Here is a 20,435-nt window from a genome sequence, read left to right as displayed (position 1 = left end):
AGAACTTCACTGACATGCTTCGTTGGTATATCACCTTCAGGCATCACATTCTGGCTATAATACCGAAGATTTTTGAGACGGTAAAGAAGCCTTCTGCTGTCAAAAGAGAATGAAGACTCTGTGCCAAAGACGCAAAGGGGGAGATTGTTGAAGATAATAGAGTTGCGTCTTGGGCCCTTTTGTTTTACAACCGGATTGGGCTTGTCAATCCGTGTTCAGCTAGATTAGCCTTATTATTATTAGAAAATCTGTTAGGGTTTCATTATAAATATATGCATGCATGTATGCGTATAAAAACAGTCGTCACTCTCATTGAATATTTGTAAACCCTAAAATCCTCTACAGTTGACGTTCTTTATCGAGCTCTTCTGAGGATTGTTTATTGAATCATTCAACACTTTTTGATTCATTAGCTTGTTCTTGATTGTTTTCTTAGTTATTCATTTACTTGTTTCATAGATCTAATCGATCTTTAAGTTAGTTTTAAATTCTACAATATATATATATATATATATATATATATATATATATATATATATATATATATATATATATATATATATATATATTGTCTTGAAAACACGATTTTAAAAAGAGAATCTCAAGATTCTACGATCCTACATTTGCGTTTTGTCACACCCCAAAACCAATGGCGGAAACGTTCCGGGGTGGAGGACGTCATGTAAAGTATCACAACCAATATACATTGTAAGCATAGTAAACACAACCATTACATTACATAGTAGTATTTACAATTGTTTCAGAACAAAGTTATACATGATTATATATATATATATATATATACATCTATATATATATATATATATATATATATATATATATATATATATACACATCCAAAATCAACAAAAGTAAAGACGAGACTGCTAAAATGATCTGTCTTCTCCAAAAGATAACAGGATACCTATCTAACGAGGGACTAAGAATACAAGCAATTTTAGAAATATTAGCACAAAGCTGGTGAGTTCATAAGCGGTTTGTTTCTGTAAAACAACAAGTTTCCTTTGGTTTTCTGAAAATGTTGTTATCCAAGAAAATCCCATATTTTGTTATAAGAAATGTTTAGTTATTCGTTTGTTACTTAATATGGTTAAGAACAGTTCAGTTATATCAGGAAAACCCCTTATTTTCCTTAAAGGTTTGTAGTTGGTTATCGATTCGGAATGCAGTGTAAAAGTATCTACCATACTTGTAGTGTTAAGATAATAATTTTGAAAGCTGGTTATCCTTGAAAAGTACATTAGTTTTAACACGTATATAAAACTAATAAGTAAGTAGAAAAGTTTTCATAATCTAAGTTGCGAGTTCCATAACCATACAATAGACTCGATAAGGCTCGTAACGGGGCCAGTATCGTGTTATGACTTTTGTCACCCGTCGACCTGTCGGTCTGGCTGTAGCTAGCAGCCAAGTGCGGGGTAGTCAATCCCATATAGATCTATACACTCAAGTAACATTCTCCCTCCAGGAGATTCTGGTTACGGGGGTAGTCATACACTCTCGTATCCAGGGGAGTGTTACCAAGGACGTGTCTCTAATCTTAATATTAATGAAATCGGTCCTTCACTCTCGTATCTAGTGGGAGTGTTACTAAGGACGTTAGAAAATCCTGTTTATTAGTCCTTCACTCTCGTATCCAGGGGAGTGTTGCCAAGGACTTTAGAAAATCCTGTTTATTAGTCCTTCACTCTCGTATCCAGGGAAGTGTTACCAAAGACGTTACAAAAGTTCTGTTTAATAGTCCTTCACTCTTATATCCAGGGGAGTGTTACCAAGGACGTTAGAAAAGTTCTGAGGTTAATGCTTTTAATAGTAATAATGTGGAAAAATCAATTGTGAAATATAAAATACAACATTTTATAATGATTATCACAAATAGTTTGAAAACTAACTCTGCAAATTAAACGGTTGGTTAATACGGTTTCCAGTGTTAAAAGCATACGAAATATGAAACATTTCAAATAAATTAATAAGTTTGAGTACAAGTTTTACTTGTATTTTTGCTTGAATTCCCCCCCCCCCCCCCCTGAAAACATTGAAAAACACGGAAAAGGTGTAGGGGTATGAACTCACCAGTCGTGAAATGTGCCGGTTAGGATGCTAAGTGTCAATTTAAGGCTTGAACACGTGCGAGGTTCCAATGTAACATAAGGAGATACTTAATTGTATATAATTAGAATTTGAACTACTAATTAAGTGAGAGAATACACTCCGATGCACGAAAACACTTTATCTCAAGTGTTGGAAGTGATACGGGTTGCATCCAAGGAGTGTAGGGTCTAGATAAGGAGTTTACTCTTGAGGTGTAAACCCTTAGGGGTGTTTACGGTCCAAAGACCATATCCCCATGAGTTTACGGCCATAAAATCATGGGTGGTGTCTTTTTGGGTGTCCAATGATCTTATAATGCACAAGGGAAGGTTCTAGGGTTTATTCCATGGCTTTGGAAGTGATTGGGACTTGAAATGACCTTGGAAAAGGGGTTTACTATTCTTGAAGGACACTTGGGGAGTTTACTACTGTAAACACATGAGTTTTTGGCCGTAAACTCATGCTTGGTCCATTCTTCATGTCTTTTGGTGGTTGTAGGTTAAGCATACAAAGTTCTAGACCCAATTCTAAGCCATACAAGGTGTTAAGGGAACTTAAACACCCTTTGGAGGTGTTTTTGGGAGACCTTCCCAAACCATAAAATCAAGTGTGGCTCATTTGTGTATGGTTTGGTGCATCACATGAAGGTGTATAAGGTTCTAGGCACTCATGGAAGCTTTTGGAGGTGTTTAAGGGGCAATTTAACACCTTAAAAGGTGTTTATGGTCTATGAAGGTGTGTTTACGGTCCAAGAATGTTCTTGGGCCATAAAATCATGTTTACTACCGAAATAATATGAATTTGGTGCTCTAAGATCGTACATGCAAGTCTTTAAGTGTTTGCTAAACACTAGAAAGGATTTGGAAGGGTTTTGGGGCTTCAAAACCCCTTTATGGGAGTTTACGGTTTTGGGAGGTGTTCCCAAACCGTAAACACAAGGTTTTGAGTGTTTTCGGTGATTTTAACATAGATTTGAATGATTAACAAGTTAAACAACAAGGTAGGGTAGATTACTTACGATTTTGGGAGCTTGAAGAGGCGTTTTTGGATCAAAACTCGAGTTTTAAAGAGTGCATAGAGAGAGAAAGTTATGAGGAGGTCGGAAAAAGCTCAAATGAAAGCCACTCATCCTTTATATAAGGCTTGAGTTTGAGGCTAAGTGGGAATACACCCAATACCAACGTTAAACGGAGTTTATGGTCGTACCCGATTAAATAGTCGTAACACGATTTGGATGTAAACTAAAAACTTTTCAAAGAATTATCGAGGGTGTTTTCACGTGTTTCTAATGTGTTTGCACACTCATGAAGTCATAATCAAAGTCTCAATTAATTAACCTAATCTAAAGTTAACAGACAAATTGGAATACAAACGGTTTATTTAACGGGAACGGGTTATAGTGACGGAAAGTTTTCGGATTGTCACATTATCCCCCCGTTAGAGGGAATTTCGTCTTGAAATTTAGAATTAAGATACAAATCATGGATTTGGAAAGAGATGTAGATATTTCTGTTTCATCGAGTCTTCGCGCTCCCAAGTGAATTCGGGTCCCCGCTTGGCATTCCAGCGAACCTTCACTATCGGGATGCGACTTTGTATCGTACGTTTGATCTCTCAATCCATGATTCTGATTGGTTCTTCCACAATGTTTAGGTTTTTGTTGATCTCAATCTCATCAAGAGGGATCACGACGGTTTCATCAGATAGACACTTTTTAAGATTAGAGACGTGGAAGACCGGATGGATGTTGCTAAGTTCTTGAGGTAGTCGGAGTTTATAGGCTACGTAACCGATACTAGCGAGGATCTCGAAAGGTCCTATGTACCTCGGGTTGAGTTTTCCTCACTTTCCAAAGCGTATCATGCCTTTCCAGGGTGAGACCTGCAACAGGACACGGTCTCCCACCTGGAATTTCAAGGGTTTCTGTCGTTTATCGGCGTACTCTTCTGTCTGTCTCGTGACGCTTTCAGTCGTTCTCGGATTTGGATGATCTTCTCGATGGTTTCACAGATGATTTCAGGACCAGTGAGAGCACAGTCGGGGACTCGACTCTTGGCTAGCTGCGTGTCCCCTACCTCGGCCAAGCATAGAGGGGATCTGCACTTGCGATCGTAGAGGGATTCGAACGGTGCAACCTTGATACTAGTGTGGTAGCTGTTGTTATACGAGAACTTGATCTAGGGTAAATGAGTGTCCCACAACTTTTCGAAATCGATGACACATGCTTTCAGCATGTCTTCCAGGGTCTGCATAGTTCTGTCACTTTGTCCGTCTGTCTGAGGATGATAAGCTGTACTCATATACAGCTTAGTTCCAAGAGCTTTCTGAAGGGACTGCCAAAACCTTAAGGTAAACCTGCTATCTCGATCAAAGATAATGGACATAGGTACACCGTGCAGTCGGACTATCTCTTGGATGTAGATTCGCATGAGTCTTTCCATCTTGAATGATTCTTTAATCGGAAGGAAGTGAGCGGATTAGTCAAACGATCGACAATTACCCAAATGGTATCGTACCCACTCGGAGATTTGGGTAACTTGGTGATGAAATCCATGGTAATAATCTCCCATTTCCATTCAGGTATCTCGGGCTGCTGGAGTAGACCTGAGGGCTTCTGATACTCGACTTTTACCTTGGCGCAAGTTAGACACTTGCCCACGAAGGTAGCGATTTCGGCTTTCATGTTTGGCCACCAGTATTGTTTCTTGAGATTGAGGTACATCTTATCCGAACCTGGGTGAATAGAGTATATGGTCTTATGAGCTTCGTTCATAACAACTTCCCTGAAACCTCTGAACCTTGGGGTATAGAATCTATCCATGAAATATTAGACTCCATCACCTCTGATCTCAAGTTTCTTATCCATTCCCCTCAAGGCTTCATTCAATACGTTCTCTGGTTTTAGGGCTTCCAACTGGGCTTCTCAGATCTGTACGGATAAGTGGGAATGAATGGTCATCGTTAATGTCTTCGCCTTGTTGCTTGAGTTTTCCTTTCTTCTAAGGGCATCTGCTACCATATTGGCCTTGCCGGGATGGTAGAGGATTTTGCACTCATAGTCACTGAGCAGTTCTACCCATCGCCACTGCCTCATGTTTAAGTCTTTCTGATCGAAGATGTGTTGTAGGCTTTTATGGTCGGTGAAGATCGTGCACTTAGTTCCGTAGAGATAATGTCTCCAAATCTTCAGTGCGATGACCACTGCTCCTAACTCCAGGTCATGAGTCGTATAATTAGCCTCATGTGCCTTTAGCTGTCTCGAGGCATAAGCGATAACTTTTCCTCTCTGCATAAGCACACAACCTAAGCCCTGATTGGATGCATCACAATAGACAACAAAATCCTCTGTTCCTTTGGTCAGGGACAAGATAGGTGCGCTTCACAGGGCTCACTTCAACGTTTCAAAAGCAGTGTCTTGCTTTTCACTCCAACAAAAGGGTACACCTTTCTGTGTTAGAGTGGTTAGGGGTTTGGTGACTCTGGAAAAATTCTAAATGAATCTGCAATAATAGCCGGCGAGACCCAAGAATTGATAGATTTCTGTGGGTATCTTTGGTGCTGACCAATTCTATATCACCTTGATTTTGGACGGGTCCATGTGTATACCCTCCTCGCTTACCACGTGACCAAGGAAAGCTACCTTCCGAATCCAGAATTCGCACTTTGAGAATTTCGCGTACAACTTCTCCGTTCTAAGAGTTTCCAACACTAATCTCAAGTGTTGTTTGTGATCTTCTTCGCTTTGGGAATAGACAAGTATGTCGTCAATGAACACGATGACGAAATTATCCAGGAAAGTACGACACACCCGGTTCATCAGGTCTAGGAACACAGTTGGTGCATTGGTTAGACCGAAGGGCATCACTACGAACTCGTAGTGACCATATCGAGTCCTGAATGTTGTCTTGGAAACATCATTCTCGTGAACTCAAAGTTGATGGTACCCTGATCTAAGGTCTATCTTCGAGAAATAACTGGCTCCCTGAAGTTGGTTGAAAAGGTCGTCTATTCGAGGAAGAGGATATCGGTTTTTGACGGTTAACTTATTCAACTCACGGTAGTCTATACACATCCCAAAGGATCCATCTTTCTTCTTCACAAATAATATCGGGGCCCCCCAGGGTGAGGAACTCGGTCTGATGAACCCTTTGTCGAGCAGCTCATTGAGCTGACTGAATAACTCCTGCATTTCTGCTGGAGCTAAGCGATACGGAGACTTGGTTATTGGATTAGCTCCAGGAATTAGGTCGATACGAAACTCGACTTGACGTTCAGGAGGAATTCCTGGGAGCTCTTTGGGAAAGGCATCAAGAAAGTTGCAGACTTCGGGGATGCTCTCGAAGTCTTTAACTTCCTGTTTCTCATTGATTACATGAGCTAGGAATGTGTAACACTCCTTTCGCAGAAGTTTTTGTGCTTTGATGCGAGATATGATGCGAAGGTTGGAACTAAGTTTATCGTCGTAGATCATGAGAGTCTGGCCAGAGGGGAGATTAAGACAGATGGCTTTTTCATAACAAAGGATATCTGCATGATTGGGACTCAACCAATCCATGCCAATGATAACATCAAAGCTCTTTATGGAAACTGGCATTAGGTCAATGGGAAAAGAATGATCATTCAGGGTAAGGGTACAGCCTATGAATATATCGTTAGCGTTCTCTTTCTCACCGTTAGCCATCTCGACGGTAAATGTTTCGGTTAATGGTTGGGATTATGTTTAAGAAGATGTTTGAATGAATGGATAACAAAACTTCTTTCAGCACCATAATCGAAAAGGATATTAGCATAAGAGTTGTCGAGAAGGAACGTACCCGAGAAATCAGTAGGATTGATGACTGCCTCCTCCCGTCCCATAGTTAGGACTCTTCTGGTGTTGCCAGTTGTTGCTGCCTTGGGGTAGTTTCGCTTGAAATGCCCGACTTCACCACAACCAAAACATGCCTGACTGACACCTGCTCCGGAAGCTTGATTGGCTGATTGGGTTGGTGTTTTGCAGTTCCGTGTCGTGTGGCCATTGTTTCCATAGCTGGAGCATGATGGTTCATGATATGGGCCGGGGTTATGGTGGAAGTTACACTTGTCGCATTGGGGAAGGGTACCAGCATACCTACTAGTAGGTGTTTGAGCTGTGGAAGCGACGACAGAAGCAGCAACAGGGGTAGTAGCAACGCGAACTGCCACAATTTGCTGCTTCTTCAAGGACTCCTGCGAAGACTGACTCTTCTTCTACTTCCAAAATTTTCTTTTCTCACCACTCCTTTTTGTCGGATTAGGAGTGGTGGCCGCTTCCTCAATATCATCTTCGTGGTCGATCAGAGTTTGTGCTAGGCATTTGGCACTGTTGTAGGTTTCTAGCTTGGCACCCGAAACGTTGCCTTCAGTTGGCTGGGTCAGCCCCCTGATAAATCTTTCAATCTTTTTACTCTCCGGGGTAACCATTCCCGGACAGCGAAACGCCAAGTCATCAAATCTGGAAGTGTAAATGGCGATATCGAAACCCTTCATCTTTAGGTTCCAGAGTTCATGCTCCACCTTCTGCATTTCGCCCCGAGAGCAGTATTCTGCAAGTAGAAGCTCCTTCATGCTCTCCCAACCCATAGCATTGGCTATAGGTAGGGTTAAGGATTTGACTCGGCCGTTCCACCAAGTCAGGGCTTTTTCGGTGAAAGTGCAGGCGGCGAACTTCACCTTATCAGTTTCAGAGCAGGCATAGATTTCGAAAATAGATTCGATTTTCTCGAACCATCGCATTACGGCAATAACACCCCGAGTGCCATTGAAGGTTGTGGGTTTCGTGTTCATAAAATCTTTGTAGGAACACTCCTTCTGGTGTCCTTGACTACTTTCCTGGTTTTGGGGCTGAGTTCCATCTCCTGGCCCGCTTGAACCACCGGGGTTCATTTGTGACATGGCAATAGTAACAACTGCTTGGAACATGACGGGGTCAAATGGAGAGGGAGGTGGTGGTGGAGGATGATTTTGTTCTTTGAGTTCGGTCTTTTCTTTGGGGGCATCTTGATCTAAAATAGCCAGAAAAGAGAGGATCACAAGTCCTCTTAATTGAATCAAGAGTTATGGAACAAGAGATATCTCATTATGACAGATATAGAGTTCTATTAAGAGATAAAACAAGAAAGAGTTATCAAGGCAGATTAACTATCGCTAAGGAAGGAATGAGTAGCAATACTCAGAATGAATTTCTACAACGTATTCTGTTTTGGCTAAAATACTCCCATAGTATTTTATATTTCGTTGCAACGATGACTCATTGTTTGGATATCAGGTAAGTTTTAGGCATGTTGCACACCACAATCACTCCCAAGCACATGTTGGCCGTACCTTGAATGAATATAGTTGATCATGCTATATTGACCCTAGACACGATTACATAACTGCCCAGGTCTAACCGCAACCCACATCACCCAATTACTTATGTTTTGTTCTACTCGAGGTTACAGTCTCTGATGTTTTGGTATTCTTGTATACTTTTGAAAAATACTTATATTTTAAACTATACTTTTAGTTCAGAGCACTTCGGCCCCTTAGTGTTTATAGTCTAATACCATCTAAGGTTCGATATACTTTTTTCACTATAAACAAGGGCACTAATACCAATCTATCACACCCCGAAACCGATGGCGGAAACGTTCCAGGGCGGAGGACGTCATGTAAAAGTATCACAACCAATGTACATAGTAAGTGTAACGACCCAATTTTCATGTCCAAAAATTTTCATTTTTAAAATATTACTTTTAGTAAACATTAATAAATAAAAGCATTGTTTAATCACGCCATAACACATCGCAAACCATGTTTTAATATTCAAAGCATACAATCCATCAAATATCAGAGTACAATCCCAGTGAATCTCGTAAATGCGGAAACCGAAGAGTGTGTGTGTGACATGCTGCTACCGTGCCGGCTCCTTTCCCCTAGCTGAGGAGGTACCTGAAACCAAAACTGAAACCGTAAGCACAAAGCTTAGTGAGCTCCCCCTTAATACCCCATACCATACAGCATATAATAAATAACATGCAATTAGGAGATACGGGCCCCGCCCACACTCGTGAGGATACGGGCCCCGCCCACACCTCACTTTCTGAGAGATACGGGCCCCGCCCACACTCATGAAGATACGGGCCCCGCCCACACTTCGCTACCTGGGAGATACGGGCCTAGCCCACACTCCATTCTCGGAGGGATACGGGCCTCGCCCACACCCAACCGTCAACACATATCATACAAGTATCACGCAGACAACAAGTATAAACAGTTCTATCATACTGGTATATATCACAATCAACTCGACTAATAGATACGGGCTCGGCCCACACTATAATACTAACGTCTCATCTATACGGGCCGGCCTTGGTGCCTTAGACCCGTTACTAATGAAAGGAAACTCACCTCGAAATAGCTGCTGGTCTGTTTGGGAATTGATCACCTACTACTGCTGCTGCTGCTCCGGAAACTCCCCGGCTGTAATTCCCACAATATACTTAATCATACACTGCTAACTGTCCTTTAGGTAAAAAGACCATTTTACCCTTGGTCTAGCCCTAAGTCAAATCGAAGTCAACTATTAGTTTACCCGACTCGCCGAGTGGATCTCCACTCGCCGAGTCCCTAGTAAACTATTGTCCTGGGTCCCTGATTCTACTCGTCGAGTTGGGCTATGACTCGACGAGTTCATCTTCTAAACTGACATTCAACCTCTTCATCCTACTCGCCGAGTTGTATGAACAACTCGTCAAGTTCATCTTCATCCGAAGAACACTTTATGCTAAGACTCGCCGAGTTGTATGAACAACTCGCCGAGTCTGTTCTTGATCTATGAAGATTGCCTTGGACTCGCCGAGTCAGGGCATTGACTCGCCGAGTCCTATCATGAGTAAGTTCAGCTTCCAACTCACCGAGTCACCCCCTGTGACTCACGGCTCAACTCGATACATCTTAAAGGGACCGGTTCAGTGACTCGCGACCAGACTCGTCGAGTCACATATATGACTCGCCGAGTCGCAGCCATGCATCCATCAAATACACCGATTTGCTCAATTCCAGTCCATGCCATTCACAGATCTGGGCTTCTAGGACACAAATCACACGTAAAGTTTCCAACTTTACGTGTAGATATTCACCAATATGGATTTTAAGGCTCAAAGTGCACCAAAAGGGGTAGATCTAGGGCTTTCATGCAATATGACCCCATAAAGGCATTAGATCCAAGTTCCAGGGACTAGATCATGCCTAGATCTAAAGGCTAACAACTTATTATCACCCACAAAGCACAAACAAGCTTGGGGAAGAGCCCAAGAAGGACTCCAATGAAGCAAAAAGAGATTACAAGCTTGAAAACAGAGGGGAAACGAGCTATACCTCAAGGAATATGTTGAAATGACACAAAGATGCCTGATCTCCTTCTCCTCTTCTTGATCTACACCTCTTTCTCCTCAAAACCTTCAAGAACACACCAAGAGCACTTCAATCTCTCAAGGAAATAAGGGAAAAACGATGTTGGGAAGTTCTGGGGGTGAATGGGGACGAGTTGGGGCGGAATGAGGGTTTAAATAGGGTGCAAACCCTTGAAACTTAGGGTTTCATCCAGCAACGGTGACTCGCCGAGTGCAGGATATGGACTCGCCGAATCGCCCACTTAAACGTGTCCTGAGTCTCATCCCTACTCGGCGAGTCGGACCTTATGACTCGCCGAGTCCAAGGCTAAAATAGGGCAATGCTCAAATAAAATTCACATACCGAAAACCAGGTGCTACAGTAAGCATAGTAAACACAACCATTACATTACATAGTAGTATTTACATTTGTTTGAGAAGAAAGTTATACATGATTATATATATATATATATATATATATATATATATATATATATATATATATATATATATATATATATATCCAAAATGAACAAAAGTAAAGACAAGACTGCTAAAATGCTCCGTCTTCTCCAAAAGATTGCGGGATACATGTCTAACGAGGACCTGAGAATACAAGCAGTTTTAGAAATATCAGCATAAAGTTGGTGAGTTCATAAGCGATTTGTTTTTGTAAAAGAACAAGTTTCCTTTGGTTTTCTGAAAAAGTTGTTATCCAAGAAAATCCCATATTTTCTTATAAGAAAAGTTTAGTTATCCGGTTTTTACACAATCTGGTTAAGAACGGTTTAGTTATACCAGGAAAAACCCTTATTTTCCTTAAAAGTTTGTAGTTGGTTATCGATTCGGAATGCAGTGTACAAGTATCTACCATACTTGTAGTGTTAAGATAAGTATTCCGAAAGCCTGGTTATCCTTGAAAAGTACATTAGTTTTAACACGTATATAAAACTAATAAGTAAGTAGAAAAGTTTTCATAATCTAAGTTGCGAGTTCCATAACCATACAATAGACTCGATAAGGCTCGTAACGGGGCCAGTATCGTGTTATGACTTTTGTCACCCGTAGACCTGTCGGTCCGACTGTAGCTAGCAGCCAGGTGCGGGGTAGTCAATCCCGTATAGATCTATACACTCAAGTCACATTCTCCCTCCATGAGATTCATGTTATGGGGGTAGTCCTACACTATCGTATCCAGGGGAGTGTAACCAAGGACGTGTCTCCAATCTTAAGATTAATGAAATGGGTCCTTCACTCTCGTATCTAATGGGAGTGTTACCAAGGACGTTAGAATCCAGTTTATTAGTCCTTCACTCTCGTATCCACGGGAGTGTTACCAAGGGCTTTAGAAAATCCTGTTTATTAGTCCTTCACTCTGGTATCTAGGGGAGTGTTAGCAAAGACGTTAGAAAAGTTATGTTTATTAGTCCTTCACTCTCGTATCCATGGGAGTGTTACCAAGGACATTATAAAAGTTCTGAGGTTAATGCTTTTAACAGTAATAATGTGGAAAAATCAATTGTGAAATATAAAATACAACATTTTATAATGAGTTTCACAAATAGTTTGAAAACTAACTTTGCAAATTAAACGGTTGGTTAATACGGTTTCCAGTGTTGAAAGCATACGAAATATGAAACATTTCAAATAAATTAATAAGTTTAAGTACAAGTTTTCCTTGTATTTTTGCTTGTATTCCCCCCGGCCCCTGAAAACATTGAAAAGCACGGAAAAGGTGTAGGGGTATGAACTCACCAGTCGAGAAATATGCCAGTTAGGATGCTAAGTGTCAGTTTAAGGCTTAAACACACGCGAGGTTCCTATGTAACATAAGGAGATACATAATTGTATCTAATTAGACTTTGAACTACTAATTAAGTGAGATAATACACTCCGATGCGGAAAAACACTTTATCTCAAGTGTTGGAAGTGATACGGGTTGCATCTAAGGAGTGTAGGGTCTAGATAAGGAGTTTAATCTTTAGGTGTAAAACCTTAGGGGTGTTTACGGTCCAAAGACCATATCTCCATGAGTTTACAGCCGTAAACTCATTGGTGGTGTGTTTTTAGGTGTCCAATGGTCTTATATTGCACAAGGGAAGATTCTAGGGTTGATTGCATGGTTTAGGAAGTGATTGGGACTTGAAATGACCTTGGAAAGGGGGTTTACAGTTCTTTAAGGACACTTGGGGAATTTACTACCGTAAACACATGATTTTACAGTCGTAAAATCATGCTTGGTCCACTCCTCATGTGTTTTGGTGGTTGTAGATTAAGCATACAAAGTTCTAGACCCAATTCTAAACCATACAATGTGTTAAGGGAACTTAAGCACCCTATGGAGGTGTTTACGATTTTGGGAGACCTTCCCAAACTGTAACTCAAGTGTGGCTCATTTTTGTATGGTTTGGTGCATCACTTGAAGGAATATAAGGTTCTAGACACTCATGGAAGCTTTTGGAGGTGTTTAAGGGGCAATTTAACACCTTAAAAGGTGTTTATGGTCTATGAAGGTGTGTTTATGGTCCAAGAATGTTCTTGGGCTGTAAAATCAAGTTTACTACCCAAATAACATGAATTTGGTGTTCTAAGCTCTGACATGCAAGTCTTTAAGTCTTTGCTAAACACTAGAAAGGATTTGGAAGGGTTTTGCGGCTTCAAAACCCCTTTATGGGAGTTTATGGTTTTGGGAGGTGTTCCCAAACCGTAAACACAATTTTTTGAGTGTTTTCGGTGATTTAAACATAGATTTGAATGCTTAACAATTTGAAAAACAAGGTAGGTAGATTACTTACGATTTTGGGAGCTTGAAGAGGTGTTTTTGGACCAAAACTCGAGTTTTAGAGAGAGAGTAGAGATAGAAAGTTATGCGGAGGTGGGAAAAAGCTCAAATGAAAGCCATTCATCCTTTATATAAGGCTGGAGTTTGAAGCTAAGTGGGAATCCACCCAATACTGACGTTAAATGGAGTTTATGGTCGTACCCGATTAAATAGTTGTAACACGATTTGGACGTAAACTAAAAACTTTTTAAAGAATTATCCAGGGTGTTTTCATGTTTTCTAATATGTTTGGACACTCATGAAGTCATAATAAAAGTCTCAATTAGTTAACCTAATCCAAAGTTAACAGAAAAACTGGAATACAACAGTTTCATTAACGGGAACGGGTTACAGTGATGGAAAATTTTCGGATTGTCACACGTTTCGATTCGAGTCTTATATAACCCGTTTATGGTTAGAATCATGGTGGAATTCTAGAATCATAGAATCGTATAAGATTCTAGTCTATGTTGGTTAACCAACTTTTTTTATGTTTTGACCAATTGACCATTTGTTTGACCCTAAATTATGCCTAAAATACTATAAATAACTCATAACGGGAAGAAAACATACCACATTGTGCTGGCGAGCACAGAACCGAACCCCCTTTTTCCTATCCTCTTTATTGTATAATGTTTGAAGCCCTAAATCCTTCATTAAACTCCAATGTTTAGTCAATAGTATTTTAGATTGAAATTGTGTATGATTGAAATTGTGTATAAAAGTTAGAAATTCATAAAGTATATCAGTTTAGGGCTCTTTTTGCCTTCATCTATGGTATTCTACTTCTTTCGGTTGTGCTTTTTATGTAATATCTTGAAATTTAGGTACATCTCTTTAATCCTTCTTCTTTTCCAAGTTGTCAAATTTAGCCCAAAATAGAAAATGGTGTTGAGTGGGTACGCTGGGCGTACTGAAGAATATGTTGCGCATACCCATGGGCATGCCTTGGCTTACACTGGGCGTAATGGGCCCAGATTCAAAACCCTAAATCAATCATGAGCACTATAAAAGAAATAATATAGTCCCTAAGCTAGCCACCATTTCATAGAGAGTGAAACTCTAAGAGATCCAAACCTTCGTTCTAAGCTTGTGTGTGTGCTTTGAGCTTGAAAGTATCATTGTGTGCTTGTGAAGAAAAAAAAAGGGCGATTGTGGAAGCTAGAGTTGGAGTGCAAGCTTTGGATCTGAGCTTTACAGAGGTTGCGGCACCACTTTGAGGTAAAAAGCTCAAAGCTTTCTTTATCATTTTGGATTTGTGCATTATGGACCAATTTTTTGGGTTTATGTCCCAAGGTGGAGACTTTATGAGTAAATGGTCATCATAAGCCTTGATCTGCCCCATTTGAGTATATAATGTGTTGTAGATTCATAAAAATCCAATCTTGATCGTTAATATTGAGTCATGCATTAAATAAGGAGTTAATGAGGAGAGAGATTAAGAGTTCGGAGTGATTGGTAACCTTTATAGCCATACACAGGCTTAAAGGTTTCAACTTTATGGGTTAAGAGGCATTAGAAGGACTAGATCTAGAATATGAACTTGTATCTTAACGGATTCAGACCAATATCATTAACAGCATGAAAGTGAGACTTACGTTGGGCGTAAATCTCAGAACGCGTAGCGTAGGGGTTGAGATCCCCGATTTTGGATAGTTGGGGTACGCCCCGAGTACAGAGTTGGTGCGTCCTGTATACTGCTCCTGTTGACTTTCGTTGACTTTTAGGATTTGGTTAATAATTGGACATTTGGACCATTGGAGGGGTAAAATGATGTTTTCCCCTTCTGAGAGAATATAGGAAGGGACTAGTCTAGCCTTTGAGAGTCGTTATTAGTTAGAGTTCGAGTTCGAGATTATCCGAGTTTACCCGAGGTGAGTCTTCTCACTATACATTACCAAGAGTGGTATATATGTGTAGACTAGAGGGTCTTATGTGTATTTTTATTTTTGAGATTTATGTGCATTGTGTTATATGTTTTCTATGTGCTATATAGACCGGACCAGAGAGTCCAATGACTCAGGAGGCCAAAGGGTTCTCGATCAGACCGGACCAGAAGGTCCAACGATATATTCGGGACCGTAGGGGCCAACGATATAGACCGGACTAGAGGGTCCAACAATTTAAATCGGACCGGAAGGTCCAATGAGCTAGACGAGAACAGAGGGTCCAACGAGCAACGGGACTGGAGGGCCCCACTGAGACACATCTACCGGAGAGTCATACCAAGTTATAGCCTCGAGTAGCTTATGTGTTGTATATGGTATTTTAGGGAACTCACTAAGCTTCATGCTTAACATGTTACATGTTATTTGTTTCAGGTTCTTATCAGGATCGCAGGAAGGCGGCGGTTCGATTTTACACACAAGAGAAAAGAGTTATGAATGAGGATCATATATTTTGATAATATCTTGAAAACTTTGTTGACTATTTAATGGCGTTTAATTAAAATGACACGTGTTTTATGAAATTAAAAGTGAAAAAAATTGGTTTGAAAGTTTACGGTGTTACAAGTTGGTATTAGAGCCATGGTTTGAGGGATTTGGATACACCTTCGAGCATATCTAGACTCGAACTGAGGATTTGAGTAAAGTTTTAAAAAAGAAACGATTTTTCCAAAACGAGTGAAAGATTTCAAAAGAAAGCGGAAAAGTGCAGTGTGTAGAATCAGCCAACGCCTGAACGGTGATTTCCCAAAATACCATTACGTTATGTGTTATGAGATATTTTGAGATATTATGTATGCTAGATTAGGCTAGGGATTCATATTTAGGATTAGAGTGGCCTGATTTGTGATGTCTTAGCCTAGGAGTTGCTACTATCTGTGATGCGTTTTCGAGTTGAGAGTATCCAGCAAGAATCCTATAGAGACAGATTTAAGTATAGGAGTAATCTAGGAGAGATGCCTAGATGAGCATTTGTGGAGCCTATCGAGAGAGTAGTTGGATACCTGCAGAGTTCGATGATATCTTTTGAGTATGAGTAGAGCAAGTAGATTTATCACCTAGAGTGGGTTTTACGTGTTTATTCGATGCCCGAATGTTGCTTGCTTCATGCTTTGTGAAACTCCCGATGATGGGAGTCAGCTACCATGTGCATGCGACGATAGTCAAGAGGTAGATGACTGGCATCATAAGGATTTTATCAGCAGCTGATGGCAGAGAAGTGTGAGAACCTAGGAATAGCCTAGGAGGTGACCTTAGTTAGATGAGTATGCTGACAGAGTAGAGCATTTCATTGGGAAGCGAACATACGTGTTGGTATTTGTTATTGAGGAGGTTAAGCAGCTACTTAGGGACTCTGGGATGGTCCGTGTAGGGAGTATGGGTACATGTGGCAGGTAGTATGGCCCTGCACTACTGAAAGCAGAGAACCCATACTCGATGCAGGGAGTATTCCAAAGGATCTAAGTAGTAAATCAAGAGGTGATGGAATGTTTCGAGTACCATGATAAGTAATAGATCGAGAGGTGATGTCATGCTTCGAGTACGATGATTTGAGGCGTGTTGAGAAGAGAGAACATGGTTCGAGTATCATCATTCATAGCAGATTAAGAGGAGATAACATGGTACAGGTGCTATGATTCATAGCAGATCAAGAGGTGGCCACATGATTTGAGTGCCATGACAAGTGGCGGTTAGTGCTTCCGGTTCTATCAGTCTTTCCGTGCTTATTGTCTAAACTGAGATCAAATGAGAAAGAGTATGGGGCTAGAGGGTTATGTTGAATGAGTTTTGGTGGAGTATCCCTTGTGAGGAAAATCGAGTTAGCTCCAAGGTATTGTTGGTGAGATGCCAGTGGACTCACAAGAGTTAGAGATGATTAGGGATGGTGCATTTTGGGGGAATACGGTCTGGGCTGAGCGACCAGCCAATAGTGGAGATGTCACTTTCTGTGATCTGAAAGGTGCTTTTATTAGTAGTTTCCAGTGTTTAAAAAAGGAATATATTAGAGCAGTGGCCCTTGTGGTCTACGTTGTGGATCGACAATGACAATGAGGTACGTGTTATATTGGTTATTCGCATTTTGGGAGGAAAGTTAAGGAGTTAGAGTCGATGTGTGTGAAAGGGCACTATTTGCGGATTAGAGACAGATTGGATTCGGGACAGTGGGGTTTCCGGTAGTGTGGCAGTCTGAGGTATCAAGGTGACCAAAGGAAATAACGTGGGGAGGATTCTGAGATTTTGCCCAGGACGGGATATTTGGAGATTGTTTGGTTCCCTTTGGGAAGGCCCTAGGATGATTGCGTAATACGTTCAAGAGTCGAGATTGACATTACTGGTGAGACAGTCTACTGAGTAGATTGTGGATGTGCCAATTGGTGATTGTTCGAACCCTGAGTGGTGGAGAAATTGTTTTCTAGTAAGGGGATCCGTGATCCATTCATGGGCGGTCAAAGAAATGGTTATATAAATTTACGGTGCGGGCGCATGAGTCCTGAGTGAGTGGAGGTTGAGGCGACGTGCCAGATGGAAAATGTATGAGAGTGTGTTTAAGAAAGGATGATTGGATCCATGGCAGGTGGCCATGGATTGGAGAATTCATTGTGACCTGGGATATTCGGGGTTGGAATATGTCGAGTTCAAGTGCGATCAGGGTTGATATGAGTAGTTTCGTATGTTTAGTGATTAAAAGAGGGGGAGCTTTGGGTTTTTGTCAACATGTTCTGAGCCATTGACGATGCCTATGTGTTTCCAATTAGGAGATGGAATACTCTGAGATTTGAGTGGTGCGAGAGGAAGATCGGTTGTGAGATTCTGAAAGAGCAATGCGGTATCCACGTATGGTGCTGTAAGTATGAGATCTATGGTTTGGGTAAAAATCATGAGATTTTGTGATAGTGTACCGAGGTATCCGGGTATGATATCCTTAATTCTAGATTATTTTGAGTTCTGAGTTAAGAGATAGAAAGCGGTATAGCAAGTATCTATGATTCTAGCGGGAGGTCTTCGACTGATTGATGGTTGCCGTCAGGAGTAGTGATACTTACTTTTGGATGGTTTGTGCATCTATCTTTGTTGGGTCACGGAACATTGGTTAACGGATGCAGAGTATGGCATCGACTAGAGGATGAGACCATAGGATGGTAAGAGAAAGTGTTGTAAGGATAAAGGGAGCTGCAACATCCATGAGTTACTACGAGAGGGTGTTGTGATACTATGTGGAGCCGTAGTACTCACTAGTCAGCAAGAGGGTGTTGTGATGCTACGAGGAGCCGTAGTACTCACTAGTCAGCAAAAGGGTGTTGTGATGCTACGGGGAGCCGTAGTACTCACTAGTTAGCGAAAGGGTGTTGTGATGCTATGGGGAGCCATAGTACTCACTTGTCAGCGAAATGGTGTTGTGATGCTATGGGCAACCGTAGTAATCACTTGTCAGCAATAGGGTGTTTTGATGTTATTGGGAGCCGTAGTACTTACTAGTTAGGGAGGGGGTGTTGTGACGCTACGGAGAGTTGTAGTAATCACTAGTCAGCGAGAGGGTGTTGTGATGCTACAGGGAGCCGTAGCATTAACTAGTCAGAGTATGGCGCAGAGGAGTTCTTAAGGTTGGGTAGACTTACCGTTTGAGTCTTCGGGATCCTGGTTGTCGAACAAGGGGCAAGATAGGGGTCTCCTTGTCAGTGGGAGTTTATATATACCAGGTTGAGTGGGGATTGACATAATCGGAAGGAATTGGGGAGAAGGTATGTGTTTAAATTCATGAATCATGGGTCACGAGTTGAGTACCAGATTGGAATTGAGTGGTTCCAAGCCTGCTATTGAATCAGACTCTTGAGCTTGAGTCTCGATTCATTCAGGTGTTGAGTAGGCAAGATGAGGTTTTGGTTTTGTAGATGGGCTTCATTTTGAGGGATATTGATCTTCACATGATTTATTTGACCGGAGTGCGTCAGTTTTGTTGGTATGGGAATACTCGCAAGGCACATGGAACCAGTGGGTGGAAGATGATTGAGGTTCGGAAGCGAGACAATTTCAGATGAGTTGTAGCACTCGCTTAGGATAAAGCCAACTTCGTGACTTGTGTGTCACAATGAGTTGAGATAGTCATCGTGAGAAGGAAGTCAATGAGACGTTTTGGGTCTATAATGAGTAAACTTTGGAGGTTCATCTATTGGGTCGGGAGCTGACCCGGTGCTCAGTATTGAAAGGGGAATTTGAGAACAAGTTGAGGCTTATATCTATGGGAGTCAGAGAATACTTCCAAGTGAGTTGGGTCTTTTCTTGTGTTTGAGGTTAGATTTTTGGGATTTAATCTTTTCGATAAGTTATAATAGTTGTTCAGGCGGTTGGTCATTAGTGGGTTATGACCTTTCTATTCCTTTTTAGTTCAACCGGTATCGATTAGAGAATCAAAGTTGATAGAGTGTTCTTAGAGTCCATTAATTAATGAGAGATTAACATGATATTTTTTTTAAGGGTGGTATGGCTGGGAGAAGACCACTGGAGTTTTCAAGTTCGAAAAGAATCAGATCGAGTACCGCAGCGGCAGCTAGTTCTGTCCTTATTCGGGGTTGGGTGTTCCTGTTGGGACCAGTTGTCTCTGGAAGAGATTGTTGTATGATAAGAGGTCCTTTCAGTGGTGCTTTTCGGATGATCGGTTCGATCTATGCATCGATAAGGAGAGATTTCGAGGGCGAAATCTAATTCATGTGTGTTAGAATTGTAACATCCTGAAATTTAGGTATATCTCTTTAATCCTTCTTCTTTTCCAAGTTGTCAAATTTAGCTCAAAATAGAAAATGGTGGCGAGTGGGTATGTTGGGCGTATTGAAGAATACACTGCACATACCCATGGGCGTGCCTTTGATGCAGACTCTACAAGGTATCCTAGGCGTACCTTAGCTTACGTTGGGTGTAACGGGCCCATATTCAAAACGCTAAATGAAACATGAGCACTATAAAAGTAATACTATAGCCCCCATCCCAGCCACCATTTTATAGAAAGTGAAACCCTAAGTGAGCTAAACCTTCATTCTAAGCTTGTGTGTGTGTTTTGAGCTTGAAAGTATCATTGTGTGCTTGTGAAGAAGAAGAGAGGGCCATTATGAAAGCTAGAGTTGGAGTGCAAGCTTTGGATCTGAGCTTTACAGGGGTTGGGTCACCACT

Source organism: Lactuca saligna, chromosome 9, assembly GCF_052625555.1.
Source record: "Lactuca saligna cultivar CGN05327 chromosome 9, ASM5262555v1, whole genome shotgun sequence".
NCBI lineage: Eukaryota > Viridiplantae > Streptophyta > Magnoliopsida > Asterales > Asteraceae > Lactuca > Lactuca saligna.
Note: the sequence above shows the minus strand (reverse complement) of the source record.